The following is a 16915-nucleotide window of genomic DNA, read 5'->3' as shown; positions in this document are numbered from 1 at the left end:
TCTGTGTTTCTGGGTATGTGAACTTGGTTCCTCATGTACTTTGCCAATGGAGGCAATCCATGACTTTTTCTTTTTGTCTTTTGAAGAGATGGTATTTCACTGTGTTGCCCAGGTTAGTCCTGAACTCTTGGCCTCTAATAATCCTTCCACCTCAGATTTCTGAGTAGGCATAATTATCGTGGTATGCCATAGCCTTATCCATCCGGAGTAGCAGGTCTGATGTAAGAAGACTCAACTTCTGCCAGTTCCCATGGTACAGGCCTTTAATCCCAGACCCAGGGAGGCAGAGGCTGGATCTCAGAGTGTGAGAACAGCATGGTCTACCTAGAGAGTTGTAGGACATCCAGGAATACATAGAGAGACCTTAACACCCAGGAAAATAGAAAACCCAATCCGTAGTCCACGATCTGCTCTATTCTCTTTTACACATAATAACCTGTCTTTAAAATGTTCTAAGTGTTTTTTATTAAATCAATGTACTTAGATCTGTCAATAACGAGGAAAAAGCATTCCTATGATAGAAACCCACTGAGCAGTGCGGTTGCTGTGGCTCATAATCAAGGAGCATCATTTGGCATTTCCCACCTGGTCATTGCTGTCTCCGTAATGAGACTGGCCTGATGGTGATTAAGCTGCATCAGGTAGTGTGAGCAGGCTGAACTCAGGCAGGTGCAGCCTTCTGAACTCGCCCTTCACCTGGAGCGAGGATGGTATGAAGGTCAAAGAGATGCCAGAGAAAGTTCAAGGGTTGACACCTGGGAAACACTGCTGGTGCTGATGTCTCTAAATAAGTCTAGGAATCTGACACATTTTCCCCCATGCAGCGTTCCAGAATTGTGAGCTAGAGATATCAATGTAACATAAGATAAAGTTATCTGAGAGGAAACCTCAATTAAGGAAATGCCTCCTTGAAACAGGGATGAGGGCAAGCCTATAAGGCATTTTCTTAATTAGTGAGTGATAGAGGAGGGTCTAGCCCTTTTATGTATGGTATCATTCTTAGGCTGATGGTCCTGGGTTCTCTAAGAAATCAGGCCGAACAAACTGTGGGGCACAAGCCAATCAGCCAGTCAGCAGCACCCTCCTTGGCCTCTGCATCAGCTCCTGCCTCCAGGTTCTGGCCCTGCTCGAGTTCCTGTCCTGGCTTCCATCTGTGATGAACAATGACGGAAGTGTAATCCAAAGCCCTTCCCCCGAAAACTTGTCTTTTGGACATGGCATTTCATTGCAGCAAGAGAAACCCTAAGACAGTATTCATGTGTAAAATTCCCAATCAAATTGATCTTCACATCCCTAACATAGCCATTGGAAAAGAATAGAAACAACCTTGCTGCTGGGAATCTTGTTCTTCAGAGCGGAGGAGCTTGTCTTTGCTGGTTTCCAGTGCTGGGGGTTGAACGTAGGGCCTCATGCATGCTGGGAACTGCTCGGCTGCTGTATATCTCCACCGCTGAGTTCTGAGACAAGTCTTGCTGTGCACCCCAGGCCAGTCTTCTGATTCTCCTGCCTCAGCCTTCCTGGTCCTGGGATTACAGGTGCTCATTACCACACCCAGCCAGGACCTCTGTTTCAATTAAGTGGCTCATTCGAGTGGAGCAAATCTTGACGTGGTAATGGGACAGGGCATGCTGGAAGGGGTGTGGTAGGAAGTGAAGAGAAGCAGAAAGAAGAGGGTGGAGATACCCAAAACCAAAGCTACTGACTCCACAGTTTTCCTTGGGAGCAGGCCAGGCCTAGCTCAACACAGCAGGAAGGCTGGGTCACTGCCAGGATTCTCTGCATGGTACAGTCAGTCACCATCTTGGGCTTGAGACTTACTCATGCTGCTTGGCGGTCCTTGTGGCCCCCACACAGCAGCTCCAATGGCCTTCTAACGCCTGCTCATGCAGAGTGGGTTGTGGGGCAGCGTCTCCAAGTTTCCTTCACTTAAGCTGGTTGTTACCACGACATGGGAAGAGATCGGGGACCTTGTCGGCTTTTCTGCTTTTGTCTGCTCCTGTTTCAGGACGGCCTGTGGAGATCTACACAGCTGGAGTGAAGGAGAAAATCAGGAGCTTGTCCCTCTGAGGAAAGCCCAGCTCTGCTTAGGGTTCCTGCTTCCTGTGACTAGGGTCCCCACTTCCTGTGGTCAGGGGCCTTTTCCCTGTGGCTTCTTTGCTGCCTGCTCACCTTTCCTTCCTTTTTCTTTTCCTCTTTTTCTTTTTCTTGACAGGGTTTCTCTGTGCAGTCCTGGAACTCACTCTGTAGACCAGGCTGGTCTCAAACTCATCGAGATCTGCCTGCCTCTGCCTCCTGAGTACCAGGATTAGAAACGTGTGCCACCACAGCCTGTTACTGCTGCCTTTCTAGTTTATGAACATCTGTGGTCATTCTTCAGTTCCCATCTGGGGACTGATGCAGGGTTCTACAGACACTTAGACAGATGTTTACTTCCCTACGATAAAATTGTATAGTATTTGCCCAGAGCATTCACTTGCATATCTCTACATAACTTACAACATCTTATGTCATGCAACTGTAATGTAAATAGTATGAGGTCACTTATTTACAGAATAATTGTAGGAAAAAAGTCTGTACATGTTTGGTGCAGATGCAACCGTCATAGGCTTAGGTGCACAATGGGAGAGAATGAGGACTGGGGAGAGATCTGGAAGAGGTGGGTGTCCACAGCAGAGTGTGCCATGAGTGTGCCATGTACCAATACATTAGTGTGGACTCAGCTTAGTATTCACAGTGCAGCAAATTCAAATTTTGCTGTTTAGAACTTTCTAGAAATTTTTTTCCCCTGATTTACTTCACTTTACTATGTGAGCACTGGGGATTTGAACTCAGGTTGTCAGGTTTGGTGGCAAGACCTCTACTCCCTGAGCCATCTCACTGGCCCCCTTTTGAATGCTTTTGATCCATGAGTGGTTAGATCTACAGATCCGAAACTTGTGGGTTTGGAAAGCCAGCCGTGTGCGTTATTTGTGGCCTTCGGCTTCTGTCCAGGGAAGAGAGAGCCTTGACCTGGGGAGTGAGTGCTCCTGGGGTGCTGGCTGGATTTAGCCTCTGAGCATCTCTAAATGTCATTCGCCTTGATGATTTGACCCAGAGTGGGAGGAAGCAAGTGCCCCTGTCTCTGAATTCTGGACAGGACACAGAGACATCACTCCACAGTGACAGGGAAATGCCACTTCTCTGACTGCATGGGCTTGTTGTAGACAAGGCAGTCCTGGGACAGGATTTCAGAAATCTAAAAAAAATGGGGCAGCAAAAGATCATCATGGAGCCTGGAGAGATGTCTCAGCAGTTAAGAAAGAGCACTTATGTTTTCAGGAGACCTGGGTTCGATGGCCAGTACTCACACGGTGAGTCACCGCTATCTGTAACCCCAGTTCGAAGAATCAAACAGGCACACACGTAGAACATATATGTGCATGGAGGCAAAACATTCAAACGCATAAAATAAAATAATCTTAAGGAAAAATAAGCTGGCTCAGCAGGTAAAGGCACTGTCCCCAAGCCTGGTGATGTGACTTTGATCCCCAGTACCCACATGGTGGAGGGACAGGTTATCTTCTTACTACCACTTGAATACTCCAGCTCCACAAATAAAATGTAATTTAAAACCTCTGAATGATGAGAGAATGTTTTGTTACAAAGGACCAATCCCTGGGCAGGGCAGGTCCAGGCCTTGAAATTTCAGCAGCTTCTCTCTTCCAGTCACAGAGGAGCTCTGCCTTATCTCACAGGACAGTCTCTGACCCAGTCACTTCTGTGGGGGGTGCTCCACCTCCTGGGTGGGCTTTATGCCAGCCTCTGTTGGTGTCTGAGCACGCTTAGTAGGTCTTGCTCACAATACAATGCATTTTGAAAGAGGAAACACAGTTAGGCACACTGATAGGCCTCCAGCCCTGCTCATGGAGACCAGATGTGGGTCAGGGTAAGTGTGGGCCATGTGCTGCTGACATGACAAAGTGGATGGGACACATGGCTGAGACTAATGAAGGCCAGCCAGGTCATGTGAACAAGTTGGCCAGGGTTCACTAGATCCCTGCAGCCTGGAGGAAATCAGACTGCCTGTGTTTACCAAAGTCAGGATGGAATCCACAGCCTCACACCTCCGGTGGCCTGAGAGGGTGTCTGGGTAAGGATCTGGGGTGACTGGGTTTGGCGATCTGGCCACATGAGCTGTGTTCTCTCTTGCCATATCACCTCTATGGAGTCAAAAGGGGTAAAAATAAACAGTGCCCCTCTCCCGACTTTAGCAGCAGACCTAACAGCCCAGAGCCTGCTGATCCAGTGAATTCATGATCCCTTGTCCAGACAACTAACTCCTAACAGTCCTGACCCCTTATCTCTCAGGCCAGGCTCTGGGCACTGTAAGATTTACTACCTCAAGATAGGGACTGTCCTCCTGAACTCTCTTCAGATAGGACCCGCTCAAGGCCAGCTGGTTTCTCTTAGTTTTCAGAGAAGGAGCCCCTCTCCCTCAGGGGCCAAATTTCTCTGTTTTCCCCACCTCAGAATTTGCTTGCTGAGTTTGCCCTCTGGGTTCACAGAATCTATTTATTTTCTTTTTTTGAACAACTTTATTTTAAAAAACAAAGATAAATGTACAAATTTTAAGCATTTTTGCAGAAAAGTATACGAATACATTTTGTCAGTGCTTGGCTTTTTTTTTTTTTTTTTTTCCCAAAGGTTTGATAGTGTGCATTAAGGTCTTACTAGTTACAATGAGCATAAGTACATGTAAAACAGGATGTAACCCATAATTAATCAAAGTTTTCTTGGTGTGTAAGGATTGAGCATAATGATTTTTTCTTTTGCTTTTCTTTCTTTCTTTCTTTCTTTTTTTTTTTCTTGAACTTCACAGAGTCTGTGAGTTGTTTCTGGGGTGTTCAGAGCTTTCTGGGGTTAGTATCCCATTATCAGTGACTGCATATTATGTCTGTTCTTTTGTGACTGGGTTATCTTGCTCAGGATGATATTCTCTAGATACATCCATTTTCTTAAGAATTTCACTAAGTCATTGTTTCTGATAGCTGAGTAGTACTCCATTGTGTAAATGTACCACAATTTTTGTATCCAAAATTGAACATAGTACTACCTGAAGATCCAGTTATTTCACTTCTTGGCATATACCCCAGAGACACTCCAATATACAACAAAGACACATGCACCACAATGTTCATAGCAGCCTTATTTATAATAGCCAGAAGCTGGAAAGAACCCAGATGTCCTTCAGTAGATGAATGGATACAGAATCTATTTATTAAAACTCTAAATTCTGGTCCTGTCAGTTCGTCAACCATGCACTTGAGTTGTTTCTAACAAACAAGCTCCTCAATGCAGGGAGGAAAGGTGATGAGGCCATAGCCTGATTAGCTCCAGCACAGGCAGCTGAAATGGCCCGTGACTTGTGTCTTGGGTGCAGTACAGTCTCATTTCTGCTGGTTTGTTAGGGTCTTCCCATGACGGGGAGCTCCAGGATGAGTGGAACTAGACAGCGGTGGCTGTTACAATCCCACTTCAGTTCTGAGGACAAGAGTGCCTTGTCCTTCCCCTGGTAGATTCTCACAACCTAACTCTGACCTGGAGCTCTATCTATGTAAACTAGTCTAGCTTTGCGTGCATGCATGCTCACACACACACAAAATCACACGATCACAGGATCACACCATCCATCCATCCATCCATCCATCCATCCATCCATCCATCCATCCATCCATCCATCTACTTGAGGCAGAGTCTCACTATGTAGCCCTGGTTATCCTGGAGCTCTAGGTAAACCAGGCTGGCCTTGAACTTGCAGAGATTTGCCTGCCTCTGCCTCCGAGCATTGGGATTTTTGTTTTTGAAGTGCTAAAAAATGAACGACATCATGAAAAGCCACGTGTTATCCCTTGACGTTCTTTTTCAGGCTTGATGAATGAACCTTTGATGAGGTTTTACTCTTCTTCAGTATTGGGGAGTACTGAGGTTACAGTCTGTGTTCTAGGGAACCCCTCTCCCCCAGGCATTCTTCAAGAGACTCTTACCAGCTGGCTGGATTTCTTAGAATTGGTTTCATGGGTGTGGTTGTGAGCCATGTTGTAAACCTGTGTCCTTTGTAAGAAGAGCAAGTCCTCTTGATCACTGAATCATCTCTCCAGGATACCCAATTCCCTCCTCACCCCCACTGCACCCCTTCCCTATCCCCTCCCCACCTCAGACATATAAATAGATTTATTAATTTAGAGCCCTCTTCTACCACCCATCCTCCACCAAAAGGAAAATAGCTTAAAGACAGACAGCCCCCTAGACCAGCAAATAGCTAACAACAACCAGCCAGGCTGGCCTGGTGGCACAGGCTCATGACCCTGAGCTATTCAGGAAGCTGAAGCAGAAGGATCACAATTTCAAAGTCTACATGGCCTATATAGGAAGCCCAAGGTCAGCATGAGTACTTTGGAGACTGCCTCAAATGTAAAAACAGAAACAAGGCTAGGGTGTCAATGGTGGGCTGCCTGCCTGCCATGTGCAAGGGTTGGGGGGGAGAACAAGAAAGGATGGGGGAGGGGGAGGAACATTCAGGCCTGGTACTCAGCGCACTCCCAGGAGGACTGAGTTTGAGGTTGGCCTGGAGTTATACATCGCAAAGCTCCCTCCTTAATAGTAGCATTATATTTTGTTAATTCCTTCTCAAAATATCTTCAATATTAGATATCTTAATATTGAATTGTATACTTTAGGGTGCTATACATTAACCCCTGTACTTAATGTCTTCTGGAGAGTAAGGCATGTGTATAAACCGACATGTTCATGTTCATGTACACACACACACACACACACACACACACGTGTGGCACAGTGTATGCACAGGTGTGTGGAGGGGGAGAACCATGTCTTTTCACAGTCCTAGAGCAGCAGATCTTTTCAGCTGTAGACACATGGGGTTTGTTTGCTCCTCTTGCCTGTCTTTCATGAGTATTGATTTTAATTAAAAAGTTCTAATTGGCATATTTTCATTATATCTAGTAAATTGTTTTTCTACAGGCCATTTCCTTCAAGTGTTCAGTGTCCTTTAACCATTTCACCCCTTCCCCATTTCTTCTGACCCCCCCCATTCTACAACTATCAGTCCTTCAGTCTCCTTAGTGCTGAGATCACAGTTGCACGTCACCAGACTCAGCTTACTTTTACTTAAGGATCTGCCACTTACTGGGCATATAGGGAGAACACAGTTGTGTTTTCTCTTTGTGCTTTTGTTTTTGGAGGCAGGGTCTCATGTAACCCAGGCTGGCCTCAAACACTTTGTGTAAAAGAGGCTAGACTTAAACTACCGGTTCTCCCTGCCTCTACCTTTCACATGCTGGAAGGACAGGCGTAGTTTGGGCTACCATGCCTTGTTTCTGGTCTTCCCTTATGAATATATTTTTTCTATTAATGTCAATATTATACAGTTTTAAATGTGTTTGATTTTTTTATTGTTAGAGAATTTCATAAATGCACATAATATGTTTTGGTCAAATTTACCCCCACCCTTTCCTTTCCTCAAATTTCTTTCTGATCCCACCCACAGCTTTCCCCTCCCAATTTCAAGTGCTCTTTAAAAAGAAAGAAAACCAAAACCAAAACCAAACCAAACCAAAACCAGACTGGAGAGATGGCTCAGTAGTTAAGAGCACTAACTGCTCTTTCAGAGGTCCTGAGTTCAAATCCCAGCAACCACATGGTGGCTCACAACCATCTGTAATGGGATCTGAGGCCCTCTTCTGGTGTGTCTGAAGATAGCTACAGTGTACTTATATAAATAAATGAATAAAATTTTAAAAAACCCAAAATCCAGGACCAAGGGGGTCACTTAGTGCTGCCTGCATTAGGCATCTATGAAGCATAGGCAGCCTCTCATGCTTCAGATTACCTTCTAATCCTTGAAGAACACACACTCTCCCTATTCCCGTAGTCACCAGTTGCTAATCACCCTTCATGATCCTTTCCACATACATACAGGGATTTGGCCTGGTTGGATTTTTAATTTTTTTAAATTTATTTGTTTTTGGTTTTCCAAGGCACAGTTTGTCTAGCCCTGGCTGTTTTGGAACTCACTCATAGTCCAGGCTAGCCTTGAACTCAGAGATCCACCTACCTCTGCTGGAAGTAAGGTACAAGCCACCACACCTGGGTCTGGTTGGATGCTATGTAGTCACAGACTCTGGGAGTTTGTGTGTGCATGAGCCCTGTCATGGCCAGCAGATATGGTCTCATTGCAAGCATTCACTACCTCTGACTCTGACAGTTTTTCCATCTTCTTCTTCAATGATCCCTGAGCTTTTGGGGGAAGGGATGCAATATAGATGTCCACTCAGCACAGCTCTCAACCCTCATCAGAGAAGTTTCTTTTTGCAGAAGATGGCAGTCAGTAAAGAGACCCACAACTGGCCAGTGGGCAGGAAGTTAAAATGCTTTTGGAATATAAAGTTATTACTCTTATTTATAGCAATGGTGTTTAAACACTACCCAGTGCTTAAGGTCTTGAAACAAACAGATACTATTTTGGGGGGTTTGGCTGGTTGGTTGATTGGTTTTATTAAGGCAGGATCTCTCTGTGTAGCATTGGCTGTCTTGGAACTCACTCTGTAGACCAGCTGGCCTCAAACTCAGAAAGACCCACTTTCCTCTGCCTTTTGAGTGCTGAGATTAAAGATGCATGCCACCATCACAAGGTGATGCTTTCTTGCCTGTTTTCTTAAAAAAAAAAAAAAAAGAAGTTATTTATTTCATGTACATGAGTACACTGTAGTTGTCTTCAGACATCCAGAAGAGGGCACAGCCATTACAGATGGTTGCCTCCTCCTCCTCCTTCTTTTCCTCTTCCTTGTAGTGGCGGTACTTTGGACTAAACTTAGGACTTCATCTGTGTTAGGCAAGCATTGTACCACAACAAACTCTATTTCCCATCCCTAAAAGTAATAATTTTATTTATTTAATTTTTATATGTTAGTGTTTTGACTGCATGTATCTATGCATGCTATGTGGAACTGGAATTATAGATGATGAACTTCAGACGGTGAATCATGTAGATGCTGGAACTGAACAAGAGCAACAAGTGCTCTGTACTGTTGAGTCCTCTCTCTGGCTCCTAAAAACCACATTTAAATGAACTTTTAAAAAAATTTAAAGCTTGTTATGTTGACTCAGGAGTTTGAAGCCTTGGTAGTTTGTTCCTCTTTCTTATGCTAGGGTGGAGTCAGATCTGATTTTCTTGCTGCAGTATCCGATCTGCTTCAAGTTACTTCCCTTCCTTCCTTTCAGTAACTGGCATTAGAAACCTTGTCAAAGGCAGGCTACTTGATGTTGGCCTGCTCCAAATTCAGAACTGGGATGAAGCCCAAACTTAGAACCTTTGAGAATGTTGTCAGGTATGTGGGCTAAAACCTCCACTGAAGGGTAAAAGGAATGGCCCCCAGTAGAATTTGCCTTCCAAGCCCCTAAGTCTAAGCCTTTGGTTTCTCCTAGCCATTTGGTGTGTGTGTTTGTCCCCATGTGTGTCCCCACCACGCAGAGTCCTGCTTGACAAAAGCGGAGGATGAAACGTTTCCACGTCATTCCAGCCAGCTGCTGTCTCTATCAGGAGCATCTTCTCTCTGCCTGGGGACGTCCACCTGGAGGATCCCTTGTTCCACCTTCCCCTCAGTATGGGTTTGGCTCCTGTGGCCTTAGGGTAGGGCTAATCCCAGAGCTAACCTCTTTTCCAGAAGTTTTCTATCCTCTTTAGGAGAAAGCAAGTCACTCCTGCCTTGGCTTCAGGGTTACCTAGTATCTCCTTAAGGACTGCAGTATAAGCCAGCTTCCTCCAATTGTGACAGCATTCAGCTAAGCCCTGCTACAGCCATATCTGCTTCTAGCATTTGGAGGCTTTATCCTTGATTCCCCCCACCCCCGTCATTGTATTTTGTTTTTAGTATTTCTGCAGGAAAATTAGACATGCTTGCCCCTTATCCTTACACAGAAGCATGTCAGAACTGTTCAGATACAAACACTGCAGGAATGACTAGAAATATTTTACTGTGTTTCTGAGTGCTCCAAGGAGAAAGGAAATTTCAAAATATAATTGGATAAGTGTCTGATTCTTTTTATCTCTGTCCAGAAGGCAGGTGGGGTAGTTTTCTGCGATTGTGGTTTTTCCCAACTAGTCTCTTCTTTCTTTCACACACACTGATGAGGCCTTTAAGGATCAAAGATATCAAGGATCGGGCTGGAGAGACGGCTCAGTGGTTAAGAGCACTGGCTGCTCTTCCAGAAGTTCTGAGTTCGGTTCCCAGCAAACGCATGGTGGCTCACAACCATCTGTAATGGGATCTGATACCCTCTTCTAGTGTGTCTGAAGACCACCATACATCAAATAAATAAGTCTTAAAAAATGTGTTGTAACCCGCCATTGGAGTCTGGCCTTATTTTTTCTTCCCCCACTTGTTTTACTAAAGAACTCATTCCTTGTATCCATTGTGGTTTTTAACTACACCCCAGAACATTCCATATGAGCTATCTTTACCTTGAAAACATCCTGTTTTGAATACTCGTGACTGCACCTGGCCTCCCTAGGCTTTGTTGTTCACCCCATGTAAAAGGAGTCCCCAGTAAAGCCTGGTTGGCATTCACCGATTATTGAGTGACCCATGTATGTGTCTGTGTGTTTCTTTTTCAATCCCCCAGGCCTCTGTCCAAGGCTTGGTCACAGTGACGGCGCAGGCGTCGTCATCTGGAGGTTCCGCCGAGATTGGAAACTGAGGAGAACCTAACAGGATCGTCCCCGGGAGCTGGCAATTGTAAGTAAAAGGGGGGGAGATATTGGGGCAAAAAAAAAGTTTAAAGGTTATTATTATTTTCTAATGTTCTGAAAGTGAAACTAAAATGGGGACGATGAGTTCCTCCGTACTGTTAGCAGTCACCAATTTCTTTCTTTTGAGGTTGGTGAATGATACTCTCCTAAGTGATAATGCTAAAACAAGAGAAATTAGGGCCGAAATGGAAAGAACTTTTGAGACTGTTCATGATGAACAAAGAAATCTGTCGCTTCGGCAGATACTTCCGATGAGTCAGGAGACAGTGAAAGTGAAATCGAGGAAGAGTCTAAACTCGAAGAAGAAATTAGGAGCCTAGAAAAGAAATTAGACAAATGTAAATTAAAAAATAAAAAGGGCTTTTCTCCAGAGAGGGTCATCACTCCTTCGGCCCCTCCAGCCTATGCTCAAACAACAGGGAAACAGTCCTCTCCCTTTTCTGGGATGGTTTGGCGAAAGAGGAAGAAAAAAAGAAAACATGAACTGTTCCAGAGTTCTTCAAACTCCGGAAGGTCAGGAGACGTCCTGGCTTTTTGGTTCTCTGGACACATGTAGTTCTCTTCTCTTGTGTGTTTGACTCTTGGCACGCCAAGCTGTCTGTTCAACCACGTGTGTCAGTTTGTGTCCGTGTTTTTTTAAGTGTTACTGGTGTTTCATGTTCAAAAGAAAAGGTGGTTAAAACTTTATGTGCTGGTTGTTTGTCTCTTGATTCAGTTCTAACTCGTGTCTAGAAGGGTAATATTAAAGACAGAAAGCAGGCATTTGGGCCCTACACCTGAAGTTAATAGTTTAGCTCAGCTGGAGACCTGCTGGAAGCTGATGTTTAGGTTACTCCTAGATAAGGGTGCTGGCAGCTTCTCCACTTAGAACTGTTCCATTGCTTCTCCCAGAAAAAGCTCTGTTTACTGAGCTCAGAAGGTCACAAGGTGCTCATTCCTTGAAATTACAACTAAAAAGTGAGAATTTTTATCTAGTTTAAATACATAAGATGTATGGTTACTTCATGTTTGCTTTTGACTGGTTTTGAAAGGTATAAATATGCTCATCGTGTCTTCGTGGCAAATTATTTGCTTATAAGAAAAGGAGCCAAATAATTGGGTTATCAGTCTTCCTAGTCAAATTATGGCATAGAAAATTTATAAGGATAATTTACTTTATATGATCAGATGTTAGCTGGCTAAAACCTCGCCTTAAACTCACCACAGAAGGTCTCAGACCTCTGTCTCCAAATTCTAGTCTCTTCTGCAGTTACCTGAGGGATGAAAAGTTTTACAGATAATATAGAAAAAGCAATTAGTTAATAGCAGATATTATATAGATTATAATCAATTATTGGCTGTCTGTATTTTTACCTCACACCCACAGCAGTTCTTTTGTCAAAAGAAACCATTAATGTGAATTCATCTTTTTCCTTGTTAAGTAAAGTTTTAGCATCCTATTATGAACCCTTTGCTGTGTTAAAACAGAATTGCATGATAAAATAGTGAAGCTATATATATATTTTAAAGGTAATGTCTTAACCTGATGGAATATTTATTCCTCATTCTAAACAGCAATTAAATTGGCTATTGCTAAATACTGATTTGGCCTATTGCATGTGTAAACTTTTCCGGCAAAATTGACAATTGATAATCATTATTCAAAAGATGAGTTGTTAATTCTTTTTCATACGCATGCTTTTATATTTCCTCTAATTTTACACATGCAGCCCATAGACAATGCAATTGCTGCATTTATAGATGGTTCCTCTATGAGAAAGCAGTATATACATTTGGATCACATGTTTATTCTCTTGAGTTTCCCCCTGATACAGCAGAGATTATTGTATTATGCACTGTAGCCACTGTTTTTAAATGTTAAATTAGTTAAACCTTAAATTTATGTATTGATAGCCAATATATAGCTAATAGTTTGCAATTGCTTGAAATTGTTTCATTTTTAGATACTGCTAATTCTTGAGCTTTACAATTGTTTATACAAGTACAACTCAACTCAAGAGAACTTACTGTTCCATGCTTAGATATTTAAGAGATACTGAGTTGCCTGGATCACTTAGTAAAGTCAATACCTCAACAGATTTGTACATCAGGCAGATTATAATCTCATTTTTTACCATCAAAAAACTAATGGCCTGAGACAACAATTTTGATATTTCTACAGAATATACACGTCAGATTGTAAAGATTTGTCTTAAATGTCCTCTGTTTCTTGCTATATCACATAATGGAGTTCACCCTCGAGGACTTATACCTAACCAATTATGGCAAATATTTATTTAAATATTAACACCTTTTCAAGCTTTCTAGCTGCAATTGCTTTAACAGAAAAAAACAACTAAAAGTATAATTTTTCATGGCCTATGTTATTTTCCTATGGTTGGTGCTCCAAATCAGATTATAACGGATAATGGAACTGGCTATTGCAGTCAAGCATTTAAGATGCTTTGTTGCCAAGTTAATATTAACCATATTATTGAAATTCCTTATAATTCTCAAGAACAAGATATTGTAACACAGATACTGTGAAAGTTTAAAACTATTTTTATAAATTAAAAGAGGGGAGTGCATCCCCATTTATTTGAATCATACACTTTTTTATTTATTTATTTTTTAAATTTGGATGTCAAGGAATGTCTATGGCATCCTACAACTGGGCAAACTTATGCCCAGGTGAAATAAAAGGATCCACATACTGGCAAATGGTATGGTCCTGATCAAGGGAACCAATTAATACGGGCAAAAGGGTGTGTTTGTGCTTTTCTCACAGGATGCTGCAAGAGCATGCTAGCTACCAGAGTGGTTGGTGAGACGTGCTGATGCTGAGACAAAGAATCATGCTGACCTGTGAGCTTCCTGAGTGCCCTGACAATGGTGACCAAGAAGCTGTATTGGACATCTGTTCCTGACACACCTTTTCTTGCCTTTAACCCAGATTGGACAAACAGCTTTACTTCAAGCTTTTAGACCTTGTGGGATAGAGAACATGGGGATTGTAGAAACAGACTTAAAAAAAATTAATCTAATAGAGAAAAGTTGTAATGACTTTTCTCTTAACTTTAATGTGACCAGATTTACCATATTCTTATGTTTGGACAAGTTCCTTTTAATAAGTTTCTAGGTATTTTGCAAAGTCGATTTGCAGCTTTTCAATTAATGATGGTGAGACAACAGTACCACCTCCTTCATGAAGGAAGAGATTTTTGTCAACACCGCATGCTAGAACCTTTTCCCTCTTGACCTTTACTCTCTATTCCTTTATCATGCCTGTGCTCCATAGCTTATTTTGAGCATCCAGCGTGTCCAGAGCTGGGCGCCATGCTCCTTCCCTTCTTCATATAAGACAAGGTCATGAGGTACAGCTGAGAATGCAAGAGGGGCTTGTTATAGCCATCCTGGATCCTCTGTGTGAAGCATGCTCTCTTGATGCCAGTTGAGGCCAATATGACATTTTGGACCACAGAAAAATTGTGGCCATAAGGACAAGCAGTTAGTCAAGAACAGGCAACCTTCTGGGACCAGGCTCACCTAAGGCAGGGGCTCTGAAGACTGGCAGGGTACCCTGAGACGGGCAAGAGTCTTGGATCCCCAGATTGATCCTAAGACAAGGAGCTGCTTGAAATTGAAGTTATGGCTCTTTTTTGCTCATTTGAGTCTCTACTTCCCCTCTACAAATTTGTGTTTTATATAATATACAAGGGGGAGCTGTTGTAACCTGCCATTGGAGCCTGGCCTTATTTTTCCTTCCGCCACTTGTTTTGCTAAAGAACTCATTCCTTGTATCCATTGTGGTTTTTAACCACGAGCCAGAACTTTCCATCTGAGCTCTCTTTACCTTGAAAACATCCTGTTTTGAATACTCATGACTGCACCTGGACTCCCCAGGCTTTGTTGTTCACCCCATATAAAAGGAGTCCCGAGTAAAGTCTGGTTGGCATTCAGCGATTATTGAGTGACCCATGTGTGTGTCTGTGTGTGTTTCTTTTTCGATCCCCCAGGCCTCTGTCCAAGGCTCAGTGACAGTGGTGGCACGGGCGTTGTCAAAAATGACCAAAACCGATCACCACTTATAACAATAAAAAGCAAAAGTCACTAGAGGACAGGACCACTTGATTGGGGGAAAAAAAGGTCGAGAATTGTTTTGACTGAGTTTCCAGTTACCAGTACACAGGGTGAGGCTGTGTATAGGTTGGTGGCATAGCATGTGCTTAGCATGCACCAATCCCTGGGTTCAGTCCCTAGCACCAGTTGTCAGTACATGACTATACTAAAAGCCAAAGGAGGCTGTACCTGATCTGCTGTCTTACGGCATTACACACAGTGATCCTTGTTTGACCGCTGCCCCTTCCTTGAGGACTCCATTGTTTTGAGAGTCCTAGGAAAAATAACCTAGGAATAATGGAGCATGAGCTGATATTTCAGGCAGAATATAAAACATTTCTGGGGTTTCTGGATTTTTAAATCTTTTAGAAACTTTAATTGTTTCTAATACATTACTCTCTAAAAATTCTGTCAAAATGATGAATTATCTTAACTTTATTCATATTATATATTTAACATGTATTTATTCTCATAATATTTATGTCTCAGCCCTATGAAAAAAGCTGATGTCTCTTAGGAGGGTCACCTGTGGCTTAGCTGGAGAGAGAGAGACTGCTTTAAAAACACAATATGGGTGCATAGCTCAGTGGAACTGTGTTCACAGCATGTGAGAGGCATTAAGCTCAACCACATTCTCGAAGAGTAGGTCCAAAGAGGAGGGAATTGATTTTCCCTCTAGAGAGAGAGAGAGAGAGAGAGAGAAAGAGCATCCAGACATCAGGTTAGTGTTGCAGAGAAAGGAAATTGTCATGAGGGAACAAAGACATTTTATCTGAGGAGGGTGTGTGCTAGGGCCAAGGTCCAATGAAGAAATCTGAGGGTGAGTCTTCAGGCAAACAGTCTTGAAAACAGAGGGACTGACCGGGACTGGCAGCAGTAGTCTCCCTGGAGATACTGAATTAGCACTTGGGATTTCCAACTGTCTGCTTTTAAAAAGTCCCCAAGTGTGTGGACTGAGTTTAGGAACCATTGTGCCAGGTAGTCAGGAGGGGTTGCAGGAGTGAGACGGTGCAGTCAGAAACGTTGAGCATCCTGAGCAGGCAAGTGTGTAAATGGGGCTGGACAGGTAAGGACTCAGACCTCTGGGATGGAGGAGAAGAACTTGTAACCCAACAAGTAAGCGACTGGCCCAGTGAGAAGGTGAGGTTAGAGAGGAGAAGAGGACCATATTGTCTACCTTAAAGCGAGAACAACAAACATGGTGGTAGACGAAGGTGCTGGAGTCAGAACAGGGCAAGAGTTACTTGTCTGATATGCCTGAAGCTCTGGGTTCATTTCCCAGGAACACAAAAATAAGACAAAGCAAACCAGGAAGAATATTTGGTTTATGACTGGGGACAAGGGACTGAGGCGCATATTTTACATTCCAAAGCAGACCTGGCCTCCAGGTTCTCCCAGCATCCCTCAGTCCCTATCTGGCATACTTAGCCCACAACCTTGAGCTTTCCAGCCCAGGGGTTGGGCTGCCCTTCTCCCAGAGGCTCTGTGACCTATCAAGGAGGAAGACAGACAAACAGATGGACAGACAGGAGGAAAATAGATGAAAAGAAAAACACCAATACAAAACAAATCCTTTCCCAAACACAAATCTGTAATCCTAGTTCTTAGAAGTGGGAGGCAGGAAGATGGAGATTTTGAGGCCAGCCTGGGCTACATACAATAAAGCCAGCAAGGGGGAGGGGGCACAAAAAGGAAATGCCTAGAGTCCCTCAGACAGTAAGTACACCTTCAACAAGGAGAGTGCGTGGTCAAGTGGGCCTCACAGCCTTCTCCACTGAGGGGTCCCTCCCATCCTGCCCTGCCTCCCAAACTGTCCTGCCGTCTTGGGAGCCAACAGTTCCGTCCTGGGAAAAAAATGGGGAGAGTCAAACGGTGAATCTCCTTTAATTATTTGTAATCTCCTTGAGGATTTCATTGGTGCTCACCAGCATCCTCCACCCCCAAGAGACAAAGGTGTGAGGGTGCTTCAGGCTTGGGTGTGGCTCCAGCAGCTGTAATTGCTGAGTGAGG

Source organism: Micromys minutus, assembly GCF_963924665.1.
Source record: "Micromys minutus genome assembly, chromosome: 1".
NCBI classification, from domain to species: Eukaryota; Metazoa; Chordata; class Mammalia; order Rodentia; family Muridae; genus Micromys; species Micromys minutus.
The sequence above is the reverse complement of the archived record's forward strand: the minus strand, read 5'-3'. Positions refer to the sequence as shown.